The sequence below is a fragment of the Crocuta crocuta genome, unplaced genomic scaffold (assembly GCF_008692635.1).
Source record: "Crocuta crocuta isolate KB4526 unplaced genomic scaffold, BGI_CrCroc_1.0 scaffold229, whole genome shotgun sequence".
NCBI classification, from domain to species: domain Eukaryota; kingdom Metazoa; phylum Chordata; class Mammalia; order Carnivora; family Hyaenidae; genus Crocuta; species Crocuta crocuta.
The window spans coordinates 5,255,407-5,269,645 of NW_027536464.1; the positions used below are offsets into that span (position 1 = coordinate 5,255,407).

The 14,239-nt window shown below is 44.1% G+C and overlaps 1 long non-coding RNA gene across 1 annotated transcript; it reads left to right on the plus strand.

Annotated features, from left to right (window-relative positions):
* Positions 1-6,725: 6,725 nt before the first annotated feature.
* Positions 6,726-12,076, plus strand: LOC144218742 (uncharacterized). Its single transcript, XR_013331248.1, has 3 exons — positions 6,726-6,871; positions 7,163-7,209; positions 11,738-12,076. It is a non-coding gene; the product is annotated as an uncharacterized LOC144218742 (long non-coding RNA).
* Positions 12,077-14,239: the final 2,163 nt, after the last annotated feature.

Consider the following 14,239-nt stretch of genomic DNA (forward strand, 5'->3'; position numbering starts at 1 on the left):
TTTCACAGTCTGTATTTGAACAAGATCCCCAAGTAATTCTCATACACATTCAAGTTTGGGAAGCACTGCCTTGCACGGCCTAGACGCCGAATAAATACATTTAAATCGAATCAGGCACCTTTTTGACCAGGTACCTCTTAGTTTGCTTGGTCATGTTGTGCCTGTAAAATGTTGATTTTGGTTCTTTGATTTGAGCCATCTCTGCCCTAGGCCAGAAATCAACAATGCTGGGATTGCCAACCATCCAGACAGATTTTTAATACAGAATTCTTTAGTTAAGAAAAACAGTGCTCTAGTAGCACCATCTACCTCTAGGTTTTAGCACTAATTGCTGTTGTAATTTTATATTTACTGATGTGAATAGCTGATTGATGTCTGGCTCCTGTCTGGTGTTGGAGGCTGCGTAAACATGAGGAAGGTGTCGGACACTATTAGCCATCATCTCCCCAATGCCCCAACGCCGATGTATGTATGGCATTCAGCAGGTGCTTAATATCAAATCAGAGAAATGAGCACTTGTAGAGACCTATTTAACTGATGATTGTCTATTGAGTACAATTATGATATCAATGATTATACTTGCAAAGAGTTATTTTGTTAAGAAATATGCATATGGTTTTGGGAATAAGTTTTTCCATTATTGCTATTTCTTGTCATTAATATTAAACCCGGCTACTTGAATTTTTAAAGTCTTATGTTTATTAAAAAAACTTGAACGCATACTGGCATATAAACAAATGCTAATATTTAGTATTTACCAATTTCTTAATTCAGTGTCTATATTATTTTTCATAAAACAAAAGAAAAAATATTGCTTTTAAGGGATTTCACATCTCCTTGGTATTCTTAGAAACAAACAAACACATGGGACACCTGGATGGCTCAGTCGGTTAAGTGTCCGGCTTTGGCTCAGTCATGATCTCGTGGTTCCAAGTTTCGAGCCCCATGATGGGCTCTGTGCTGACTGCCAGCTCAGAGCCTGGAGCCTGTTTCAGATTCTCTGTCTCCCTCTCTTTCTGACCCTCCCCTGCTCACACTGGCCCTCTCTCTCTCTCAGAAGTAAATAAAACATTAAAAATTTTTTAAAAAAGAAACAAACACATTTATTATATGATATAAAAAAGCAAGTGGGGGCAGGACTCATGGCATGTGCAAAGAATGAATCCTATTTGGACTATTTCTATTACAACATTTCTCTCTTTTCCTACTTCAGTTCAGGCTNAGCCACCCAGGCGCCCCTATTTTTTAAAAATTTTTTAAATGTTTTTATTTTTTTATTTTTAATTTTTTTATTTCTGAGAGAGAGAGAGCGAGCTACAGCGTGAGCAGGGGGAGGGTCAGAGAGAGAGGGAGATACAGAATCTGAAATAGGTTCCAGGCTCTGAGCTAGCTGTTAGCACAGACCGTGACGCAGGGCTCGAACCCATGAACCATGAGATCATGACCTGAGCCAAAGTCGGACACTCAACCGACTGAGCCACCCAGGTGCCCCTATTATTATTTTTTTAAAGAGAAAGAGAGGGAGTGGAGAAGGGGATCAAAGAGAGAGAGAGAGACAGTCCCAAGGAGGCCGCATGTCCAGCACAGAGTCCGATGCTGGGCTTGATCTCATGACTGTGAGATCATGACCTGAGACAAAATCAAGAGTCAGATGCTGAACCCTCTGAGCCACTCAGGTGCCCCTCGGCCAGGCTTTTAAAGAGGTGTTGATCATGAAAGAGTCTTGCTTCTTCTCAGACCAAGAGAAATGAGGCTTCAGAAAATCATCTGACAAAAAATCCAGCCTTTTACTATGTAAGGCCTATAAACATGCATTTAAATAAACATTTATTTAATTTGAATATTATATTTTGTTGATAAAGACAGAGCATAGGTTTCATTATACTGGGTACTGATGTCTTTTATTGTTACAGTTCCCCAAAGCTAGGTCGTCCCCCCCCAAATATAATCCAATTTATAGAACTCTAAATGGGGTTCCCTGTCTTTCTCCTGTGTCTTCTTTTTTCTCCCTTCAACAAGCCCGATTCCACACACATAATCACTACATGTGCAGCAGCGTTAGACAATTTAAAAAAATTAGATTTTTAAAAGGCCTTGCACAGCTCTTGTCTGGAAAACTTGAAATGAAGTATTTTGCTTTAAACTTGGCAAAGCTAAAGACCAAAGTGATATCTGTGATCGGGCAAAGGCTAATAATCGAATACTATTACAGGCTCAGTAGCACCACACATGCTTTTTGCTTGTCAATGGTGATGAAAGATATGCGGAGGGCCAAAATCAAGCAACATAATGAAAACGCATGGAAATGGTTTTGTTTTGAATATTGCTGAGTTTTCAACCAAAGTAAGTTATTTCAAGTTTTCCATTAGACATTGAATTGGAAATTGTGGAGACTGTTTTGAAAACGCTTAATTTTTAATTCCTAAAATGAGCATTTATCTAACAAATGTAGACCTTAATGAGACATTGGGGGGGGGAGCTGCACTTTCATTTATTCTAATTAGCCTCTACTTTCAAAATCGGTTGCAAATTCTTCATGTCATTAAGGAAATATCAAAAAAAAAAAGAAAAAAGAAATTAATGAGTTCTGGATGAAAACATTTATTTATTTTTCTAGAGAATAATTATTAAACACAATAAAAACCTCACTGAATCTCATTTCTACACATCATTAAAGAGTTTCGAGGCTAATGACCTTTTGCTGAAAAGTCTGTACAAATGATGAGTGTGGAAAAAATGATCATTTTTCAGGGAAAACGTTACACACTCTTACCTTCCCAACTCTCTCTCTGCTCACTTTTTTCTTTGCCGAATTGGGAGAAGAACCAGATTTTAAAAACCTTCTGACTTGACCAGCAGAGGTCACCCTTTCTCCTTTATCGTTCCCAGTGACAGGTTTCTCTGCTGTGATTCCTCAATCCAAGGAAATGCAGGAGATTTCGGCTGCAAGCACAGCCAGAGGGCTGGTGGAAATATATTCACACTGGCTGCACCTTCTTACGTAAGCACTGTTGAGACATATTATCTACCTGGACTCTTAAATAGATAACTTGCATACGTACAGTAGACCCTTTAGGTTATGTATAATAATCCTATTCTTTAGTTCATCTACTTCATCAAGTACTGTTCAATGCTTACTGATGCTAGCTCAGGTTCTGCCCAGTCCTCTCACTCATGGCCCAAAGAGTAGGGTCTCCCTAACCTCCTGGAGGTGATTGCCATGAGTCCTCAGAGAACACCCCCTGGTGAGTTTCTGCAGGAGAAAGAGGAAGAATTAACTTGGGTGAGGATTGACTGAGCATGGAGCCCAGCACCAGGTACTAGAAAGTAAGCTGGAGAGGAAGAGACCTCAGTCTCAGCTTTTGCCTGTGGTTTTGTTTTGGAAACAAAAGAATATGTTTGTAGTTCATTTGAAGACTAACATTGGACTGCAGAATGAAGTTCTAGATGGATTATTTATGAGTGTCCAGAGAATGGGTCAGTCCATAACTATAATCTATAGAAGAACGTCAGGGGTAGTTGAGTCATAGCGTTGCTTCCATCCTGTTGCCTTGTACTGGGAGAGATGGGGGGTGGGAGATGTTGGCCAAATCCAAAAATGGGAATTCCTTTTCTCTTCCTCCATTTAGGGGGGAAATAATAGGCATTTTCTTGGGGTCCCTGGGAAAACTGGGCATATTGGTTTTACAATGGTTGGTGAAGATCTTTTCTAAATTCCCTCCCTGTCTCCTTTCTTTTGTTTTCTTTTCTTTTTTCTGTAAATCAAAGTTTTAGTTGGTCTTTTAGAAGTTTAAAAACAAGGTGGGTTTTGGGGATTCTCTGTGGCTGCTGCTCTTCCCTTGAGCTCGAGGTAGCACACGGGCAATGCACAGGGGAGAAGGTAGTGCCTCCTCAACAGAACTGCTCTTGACGCTTCTGGGAAGGAGGACAGCTGAACGACCATGACAGTGGACCTCTATTAATGCATGTGAGGTGACACATCCCAGAGAGGAAAATGTGCTTGTGTTCTTGACATCACCCTCTGGGGTCCTCCTCTTTCTGCTCACTGGGCTCCTGGTCCTCCCAGCTGATTGTGCACAAAGTCACCTGCTATCCGTTCTGTGTGCCTTGTGGAAGTATACTAGAGTCAGCTGTTACCGTGGATAAAAAGGCAGGGATTTTGCAAGCTGATTTTTCAACCATTGGTGGCTTGAAATCAGCCTTGGTGGGAATATTTACAACACAGAAATTGGCGAACACTACAAGTCAAGCCCGCCCCCTGCTGGGGTACCCTTATGCCACAGCTTCCGTGCCCTTCTGGGTACCGACTGAAACCTACTCACATCATTTTTTTTTTACACAGTGACACCCGCAAGTATTTACCAGGAGAAAAAGAGAAAAATAGCCTGACTTCCTTCTGCTCCTTCTTCAAAAGCTTTGAGACAATAGTTTTTATCAAGTACAGATTTCTATTCTTAATTTTAACCAGAGTTTGTTCAAAAGACAGGCAAGTTGTCCCAGCTTTCAAGCACAGTCTGATATCTTTCTTGAAGCCCACACTAGCCCGGTTTCCTTTTAACACCCCTCCCCCACTTTCCTCTTCCTGTCTCCTCTGGCTTCCTTAGGGAAACTGTCCCCTGACACTGTCCCCACCCCAGGGCATCAGACTCTTCGCTGGTCCTTTTTGGCTCCAGAAGTCACGCTACATCTGCAGGCCCACCTGGGCTGTCTGCTCTCCTCAGGTTTGCTTGTGAGGAAAGATGGCTGTTTCTGATTTCCCCACAGCAACATCCTCTTATTTCTTGACAGGTCAAATCTGGACTGCATGGCACCACATCTGGACTCTTGGCATTACTGAGGCAACAGGCTAGAAGGAGAGGAGAGTCATTCAATCACTGGCTTCCTCGCCCAGACAATAAGCGCTATTCCTACCCACTCTGGGGAAGGTACAGCTACATAGTCCTAGAGGCTGCATGTTAGGAAAAGGCATGTGGATTCTAGAACCCATAGGCTAGAGGTATTGTGAGGAGGTGGCCCCACCCAGCTGGCGATGTCATATTTACTGCCATAAGCCTAATGCCTGGAAAAGTAGTTAATCCCCATTTGTTACTGGACCTATTTTATCACCCTCCCTCAGGCAGAAACATTAGTCAGTTCAGGCTGCCATAATGAGGGGGCCACAGACTGGGTGGCTTATACAATAGACACGTATTTTCTCACAGTTCTGGAGGCTAGAAGTCCAAGATCAAGGTTATGGAAAATCTGGTTTCTAATGAGACCTCTCCCCCTGGGTTATAGATGGCCACCCTCTCACTCCTCCTCCTCCTTTTCTTTTTAAAAAATGTTTATTTATTTGTTTTGAGAGAGAGAGAAAGACAGAGAGCAAGTGGGGAGGGGCAGAGAGAGAGGGAGACAGAGAATCCCAAGTAGGCTCCACACTGTCAGTGCGGATCCCAATGCAGGACTTGAACTCAAGAACCATGAGATCATGATCTGAGCCAAAACTGAGAGTTGGAAGTTTAAACAACTGAGCCCCCCAGGCACCCCTTCTTCTTATAAGGACATTGTAAGATTAGGGCCCCACCTTATAAGCTCACTTAAACTTAATTACCTTCTTATAGGCCCTTTCTCCAAATAGAGTCATATTGGGGGGCTGGGGCTTCAACATATGAACTTTGGGGGAGACAGAATTCCATCCATAACAAATGGGAACTGGTTCTGTTTTTAAAATATTTACAGAAAAAAAGGAAATGCCCTCACAATCTCCTATAACTCACTCTTTCAGATTCAACAACTCTCTCTTCAGGGAAGTCTCCCACATGGCTTAAATCGTGCTCCATGCAGGGTGAAGCCATTATTTCTTCTGGCTTCTATGGGGAGGGCAGAGAGTGAATCCTAATTTGGTATATCTGTGGTTTCCATCTGTGTATCTACACTTATCCCTCAAAATTTATCCACTCAAAATTAATTTTTCTTCATTCCAACTTAAATAGTAAACACGTGCAGTAATCTAAGAAGAGGGACACGGAGCCAAGTCAAACAGTGATGGGGCTTTATGACTTTCCAAAGTGAGAACTTTAATTCCTTAAAAACCTTAACAACACAGTGGGTCTGAAAATCACTATTATGTTATCCTTTACCCTCCTCTTCAACTAATTCCTTCTCCAATCCTGTTTCTTCTGTTAGTTGTCAAGAACATAAGTCAGGGTGGAAGCCAGACAGCATGCCTCTTTAATCCTCATTCCTATTTAGTTTTTCCTTCATAAATTTGGGGTTTGTGCCTCTCTCTTTGTGGGGTAAGTTCTTCTTGTGTTTATCAGATGTTTTGGGGGGGCTGGAGAGTGGAAATGGGAGCTGGTGAGAGGGTAGCATTGGGGAAGAGAAGTCCAAGGCTGAGTACATGCTCCTTTTTTGTGCACATTTGCATTTAACAGGAAACTTCTGGAAGCAAGATGCTTGAATGCAAAGAAACTGAGTGCCTATGATGAGGGTTTGAGGGAGGTCTGTGAGAGATATTTTGCAGGGGAGGTGGGGACTTCTTTCAAATCACACCATCTAGAGAAGCATCTGCCTCTCCCCCCCCCCCAAAAGTAGCCCCGAGATTTGCGGCTGGGGAGGGGGCAGGGCCAAGGCTCAGCCAAGAAGACATGGTGGGGGATGGCTGTGTTTGTGACGCGTGCACTACCTCACCTCTGAATGGGTTATTAGCTGGATTTAGGGTTACTCTGCCCACGTGTGGTCCCAGGTGCAACAGGCTTGAAAGGAGCTGGACCTGGGCCACATCAGGGGTGGGGCTGGTGGTTGGCAACCCCAGGGTGTAACCTCCTTCCCCCAGTGGAATCTTGACTCTCAGGACTTAAGAGCTGGGAGGCACCTCAGAAGCTCAGCGAGCGTAAGCCTTTCATTTCACAGATGAAGTCACTGAGGCCCCAGAGGGCTCCACCCTCTTTCTGGGCTTGTCAAAGGCACTTAAGAAATACATGTTGACTTGACACGACCCACTGTGAAACAGGCATAACAAAACTCCCGCATGGCAGCTGGATTAGGCTGCCAGCAGCTGGGAATGATTCTCTTGGGCAGAATCATTTTGGGCAGAAGCCCAAAAGCTCCCTTCACAGATGAGAAACTCGAGTTTAATACAATGTCATTGAGCCCGATCCCCCCGCCCCCCGCCCCCCCTCAGGTTACAGATGAAGAAACTGAGGCCAGAGAAGGGAACTGACTTGGCTGGTGAGTTGCAGGCAGAACTGGGCTTTGAACCCTACAGGCGGCTTCCAGACCAAGGTTCTCCAGGGACATTTCCTCTGCCAGGGAGCCTCCTTGGCAGCATGTTGCCAATCTGGGATTGGCCGTATTACTTGGATTCAGAGAATATGGGGGAATGTGATGGAAGAGAGGCTGGGGAGTAGGGAGGTGGGCAGTGAGAGGCGAGGAGCTAGGCGTGGGGAGGCGAGTCTGCCTTTCCTGCATGCCGCCATTTTGTGACTCAAGATGGAGCGCGAGTTATTGTCCCACCAGTGAAACAGAACCATATAAATTAAAGCTGCAATGAACTGTCTGCTGAAGGTGTGAACAAGGCCGATAAATCCCTGGGAGCTTAGGAAACATCTGCTCCTTACCTCGAAGGCAGAAACTTGACCATAAAGCAGAAATAAGCCAGAACTGGAATCTTTTACTTTCTCTGAAGGGATAAAGATGGGGCCCGACTTTCAGATAAACTCCATAACCGAGAGAGGTTTTGTGAGCCATAGGCTAGCATCTCCCCTTCTCCTTTCTTAGTTTGGAATTTTCCCGCTTCTGCCATGCTTATCTCAGTTCTTCAGTGACCTTGGGCTGTTGTCATGCAGTCAGGAAAGGGAATCTAGACCAGGTCAGGGTCCTTTCTACTGAGCCTCGGTGGTGAGTGGGTGTGTTTGAGTCAGGTAAGGGATGAGAAGAAGGTGTTGGGGGGACAAGAATTAGTAGAGGCAGGTCACTAGGCCTTGGTCAGAATCCCTAGCCAGGGGTCTGGGGCTGAGGGTTGGTGTGGGGGCTGGTGATGGGGAAGGGCAAAGAACTACCAAGAGTTGAGGTCAAGAATCCAGATGATCAGAATTGGGGGCACCTGGGTGGCTCAGTTGGTTGAGCGTCCGACTTTGGCTCAGGTCATGATCTCACGGTTTGTGGGTTCGAGCCCCGCGTCGGGCTCTGTGCTGACAGCCACCTCAGAGCCTGGAGCCTGTTTCAGATTCTGTGTCTCTCTCTCTCTCTCTCTCTCTCTCTGACCCTCCCCTGCTCACGCTGTCTTTCTCTCTCAAAATAAATAAAAAAAAATTTAAGAATCCAGATGATCAGAATTGGATTGTTCATTTTTGAAACTTTTTATTTATTTTAGAGGGAGAGAGAAAACGAGAGCAAGTGGGGGAGAGGGGGAAGAGAAAGACAGAGAGAGAACCCTAAGCAGGTCCTACACTCAGTGCAGAGCCCAACACAGGGCTCAATCCCAGGACCCCAGCATCATGACTTGAGCCAAAACCAAGAGTCAGTTGCTCAATCAACTGAGCCACCCAGACGCCCCTAGAATTGGATTGTTAATGTAATAGCAGGAATCTTGGAATCAGAGGAGCATGAGGAAGCACTGTGGCTGAGGCCTAACATGTGAGGCCTAGCTTGCTGATTTCTAGCAAGGTCTTATAAACAAGGATGGCAAATAGGTGACATCTTGCTTGCTGATCTTACCTGAATGGTGATGGCCATGTGAAATGTGGTATTTAGGAGAGTCAGAGCTCTGGGAGGTCAGGTGCCTGGCAGGACACACAGATCCCTGCTGTGTCCATTGAGGAGCTCTGGTATAAACAGATCAAAGAAGAGACTGCCTAGTGCCACATATTTCCTATTCTTACTTGGATACCTTTCCTAATTTTCCTTATTCCATTCACTCTTGGTTTGCAGCTTATATCTATGCGTTCAGTTCACCCATAGTCTTTCAGAATTCTGAACAGGTGCTATGCTGCTGGTACAAGTCATAGAACTGCCTTAGAGATGAGAAATAGCTCTTCATTTACCCCTGGAGTGAGGTCTAAGACTTGTTCTCTTTATATACTATTAGTTTCAATGGCAAAGGGTATTGTGTGTATAAAACCCTTCAGGTATAAAATAATGGGTATTTTCGAGGCTTAGAGGCTGTGCCTGGATGTAGACCACCATCTTTGTCATGTGGCCATGGGTCTTATCTCTTATGTTCTCTCAGAGGAGCATGAACAGCCTGGAAACCTAGTGGATGGTGATTAGTGAGGAAGCAACGTGGTTCGTGCTATGCTCCTAGCTCTACCTCAGGATAAACTCGTACTTTTCCAAAATGATAAGGAGCGGATATACAATAAGCAGTCAGTAAGTGAAATGAACTCTGTGGGGCACAGCAGACCATCACAAGGCAAGAATGGCCCAGTCCTTGCCCTCAGGGGCTTCTACTCTAGGAAATATATGTGACAGTGGAGTGAGGAAGGATGTGTAGCGAGAAGGATTTAGTTAGTAATAAACTAAGATAGCTGGTGAGAAGGGCCAGGGCAGTGGGCTACTTAGTGCTTTTGGTCATAGTCGTATGGACACAATTGTGCTTGGTTGGGGTGGAGGTGGGGCCAGGGAGAGAAAAATCCATATTTCTTCTCCTTCATTTCATCTGCACACATGAGATTGATCAGAGTTGCAACTTTGAACTTTTTGATATTTCTCCAGAGGCAGGTGTAAAAACCACTCATCTAAGAAACTGTGTGTAGAGGTAAGCACCTGGGATTGGACCTGGATGTTTTTCTAATTGCTTCTTAGCATGACTTTGGGCAAATTACTTGATCTCTTTGAGCTCCAGTTTCTTCTTCTTCTTCTAATCTCTGAGGTGGGGTAAAATACCTGCCTTGCCATCTAATAGGATTAAAAAAGCATGAATATATGTGAAAGTGATTTATAAATTGTAAAGCCCTATAAAAATGCAAGGGTTTATTATTGTGCCACTAAACATGAATAACTGTTAAGTACAAAAGGCGTACCTATTGCATTGAAATATGAAAAATGGGGTCTCTCTTGAATGGGATGTTGGCTCCATATTTTATTTAACCAATCTAGAATCCATGGTAGCTTTTTCTTCTTCCACTATTTGATGACGCTGAGCTCCCAATCAGTAGTGAAAACCTCTGAGCTGTTTCAGCAAAGGTGGAGAACTTTTTCCTTCATCCTCCATGGGCTGGCTGCGGGCTTGCATTTTTTAAAATGTTTATTTATTTATTTAGGGTGGGCAGAGATTGAGAGAGAGGGGGAGAGAGAGAGAGGGAGAGAGAGAGAGAAAGAGAGAGAGAGAGAGAATCCTAAGTAGGCTTCCCATTGTCAGTGCAGAGCCCGGCAAGGGGCTTGATCTCATGAACCATGAGATCATGACCTGATCTGAAATCAATAGTTGGACGCTTAACCTACTGTACCACCCAGGTGCCCCATCTTAAGATGGATGACCAAGTGTAGGGTGCCATCTTGGATTGCAAACTGGAGTAGAGATAATTGGCTCACAGAGGCCTTGCTCTCTTGGTTGGTTCTTGTTAACCCCCTGGGCCAGCTGGACAAAGGAATGACAAGCACCAAGCTTGGTTGGTTGCAGCCTGATTTAGTCCAGCATGTGACTCCCCTTCCTGTAGGTTGCCAGGATGCAGTTCTTGTTGCGAGTAGACATTAGGGAGTTTCACAGCAAATTCTGCTTAGCTAATTTGGTCAGAAGAGGGTCTTGTCCCATTTGAGTTAAAGGCTCTGCAATTTGGAGCAAGTGTACTTTGAGCTCAGATCACATGCTGTGCTGGCAACTTGCTTCAACTTTTAATTCTTATAGTTAGGAGAAAAAAAAAAGATTTCAAATGTCATTTGCTGTAATGATTAGCTCCAGTGAGGGATTCTAGCTACGGTTATTTGCTTCAAAGCTTTAATTGGCTGAAGCCTGTATATTTGATCATTAACAAAATGGTCTTTTTTTTTTATCATGTTAATAATTTTGTTTAATAGAAATGCAGCTTTGATTTCTTCCTGGGCTACGTTGCTATTTTTCTGGCACTGAGAAGTGTTGGTTTAAGATTTTGCCACATACAAGACATGGCAGAATTCCGTCTTGGAAGTCTCCAAGCTTGGGCCTGCTCAAAAAGATAGGACTGGAAGGAATATTCTTGGCCCAGCTGCAGGAAGCAGTTTGTTTAGATCAGACCAAAACAAAGAGGTTGGCTTATGTGGAAACTTTATACCTGTCCCACATGTTTTAGACACTTCTGAGAAAACAAACAGCTCCATATTTGCAATTACAAGGTCAAAAAGTCGCATGTTGGCCCCAGTGCCAATTTATCTGAGTCCTCTAACAGCATTGATGTTGTTAAGTAAGAGTATGCTGTGGCCACTTAACCAATCTCCACACCTGGAAAAAATAAAAAATACAAGCAAGAAAGCAAAGTGAATTTGAAACCAGAGTGGGCTATAGTGACAGTGTTCAGATTCTGAGTTCCTGAGCGATCTCTACATTCCAGGCTTGGAAGGATATTTGGAAAGCATGCATCATTATGGGCAGATTCTTCTTAATCCTTATCTCAGGGGCAAGATTAACACTGTGCAAATCCCTGTGTGGACCTGGATTCCTGGAACTATATTCTCATGAAGACTGTCCCAGTGACTGTGTCATCTTTTTCTTCCTTGTCTGTCTTAAACCAGCTGGTTCATCTCCTGAAATTCAATATGCTCCCCCTCTTTTTTTTTTTTTCAGATATGTCAGTGCACAAAAGAGGCTCATGAAAGGAAACAGCTGCACTGATACCAGCAGGAGCTGCTGCAGCTACAGATTTGAGGCGTGCACCTGCACGGGGTTGGGTGACAAGGGATTTGTCGGGGAAGAGAGTATCATGGAATATCAGGACTCTAAAGCCAGAGGGATGGATGGCTCTGGGGTGGCAAATTGGATACCTCACTGCTCACCTGGAGGTCATGGGATCACACCTGACTTGAATTAGTCAAAAGGATTCCAGGATGAGGGTTAGTTGGTCATTTATGAATGAAATGATTAGCTGGCTGTAACAGTTCCTAATAAACAGATCGTCCATATCAATGATGTCTATTCAATGAGCCACAAACAAGTGGCAGCTCTGTTTGTGGGCATGGGAAGGACTGATGAGGCCTAGAAGAATCCTGTGAAGGCCATGACTGAATGCGATCACCAAGAGCTTAGGGCATGTAGAGAAGAGTCCCCGGTGCCCAGCCCTGTGGCATGAAGAAGTGGTGAAGACCAGGAGGAGCACTCGAGGCAGAATGAGATAGGAGGAAAACTAGAAGAGAGTCGTGGCCTGAAAACCAAGTGAGCCATGTGTTCCAAATAGGAGGAAGGGAACGGCAAAGTCCAGTGATATGTAGGAGGGACACTGGGGGTTGATGGTTGGATTTAGCTGCATAGATGTCATTGGTGATTTTGACAAGAGCAATTTGATGGGGTGATGGTGGTCACCATCTCACTGGAGAGAGTATAAAAGAGAATGAGGAGAGGATTTGGCAAAGGAGCACTGACAAGTCTTATTATTTATTTATTTTCTAAATTGTTTATTGTCAAGTTGGTTTCCATATAACACCCAGTGCTCATCCCCACAAGTGCCGCCCTCCATGCCCATCCCCCTTCCCTTTCCCCCACCCCCACCAGCCATCAGTTTGTTCTCAGCTTTCAAGAGTCTCTCATGGTTTCCTCCCTCCCTCTCCCCCACTATTTCCCCCTTCTTCTCCCCCACGGTCNTTCTATTGTTAATTTTATAAGGAACCTCCACACTGTTTTCCAGAGGGGCTGTACCAGTTTACATTCCCACCAACAGTGTAGGAGGGTGCCCGTTTCTCCACATCCTTACCAGCATCTAGAGTCCTCTGATTTGCTCATTTTAGCCACTCTGACCGGTGTGAGGTGGTATCTCAGTGTGGTTTTGATTTGTATTTCCCTGATGAGGAGGGATGCTGAGCATCGTTTCATGTGTCTGTTGGCCATGTCTAGATGTCCTCTTTGGAGAAGCGTCTGTTCATACAAGTTTTATTATATGAGGAGCAGAGAACTTGGGTGGTGTTTAGAGGCAAAATAGAGTGAAGGAACGTTTTTAAAAATTAAAATTTTTTAATGTTTAGTTTTGAGAGACAGAGAGGCAGAGAGAGTGGGAGACACAGAATCTGAAGTAGGCTTCAGGCTCTGAGCTGTCAGCACAGAGCTAGATGCAGGGCTTGAGCCAATGAACTGTGAGATCATGACCTGAGCCAAAGTTGGACGCTTAACTGACTGAGCCACCCAGGAGCTCCTAAAGGTTTTTACATTTTACTTTTTCAGCTTTATTGAGATATAATTGAAAATAACCTTGTGTAGGTCTTTCTTTTTTAAAGATAGAAATAACATGCCAATGGGAATAATCCAGTAGAGAAGGAAAATTGTCATGATGTAGGAGAGAGAGGGGAAGGTTGTTGGAATGATGTCCTCGAGTGGGATCCAAGGTGCAAGTAGAGGGGCTGGCCTTCTCTTGGAACGAGGATGGTCCATCCATAGTAAGGGGAGAATGACAGTATTTATGGGGCAGATGCTGGTAGATGTATAGAAGTGGAGGTGGGTGGGAGACTGTGGTAGTTCTTTTCTGAAAGTTTCTATTTTCTCTGAGAGGTAGGAGGTGAGGTTAGCAACGTAGAGCAAGGAGGGAGAGGAGGGACTGGAGGGTGAGGGATGGTCATCCAGTAGGGTGGCAGGTGCATGAAAGAGGAAATGAGGTGTGCTGGCCAGGCAGCATGAGGAGCCAGGTGAGGTTATGGAAATGAATTACATTAAGCTAGTGTGTGTTGGTTGTATGATTTTCTCCAGTTATGTTCAGCTGTGGGATGTAATACAGAACAGGGGGAGAGAGTTGGATTTCAGGGGTTACCAGTGGAGTTCTACCAAGCAAGAGAGAGGCGCCCTGAAGATTTTTTCTTTTTTATTAAAAAAATAACTGATTATATAGACTTATGAAACGGATTTAAGTAATTATTAATTGGGTGTGACTCATCATTTGAAAACCACTGATTTAAATGGCTTACTCATTTTTTCCCCCTACTTGGCCTTTTAATCTAGAGATACAGCTTCAGTGAGGATTTCTCTAAAAATCCATCAGGCATTTGTTGAATACTCACAAGGTGTCCAACTAGTTTTTAGTGCAGGGGTTGGGGAGACAGAAGAGGGATAAAACCCAGTTCTTGCCTCCAGGGTGATGTGTTGGAGAGG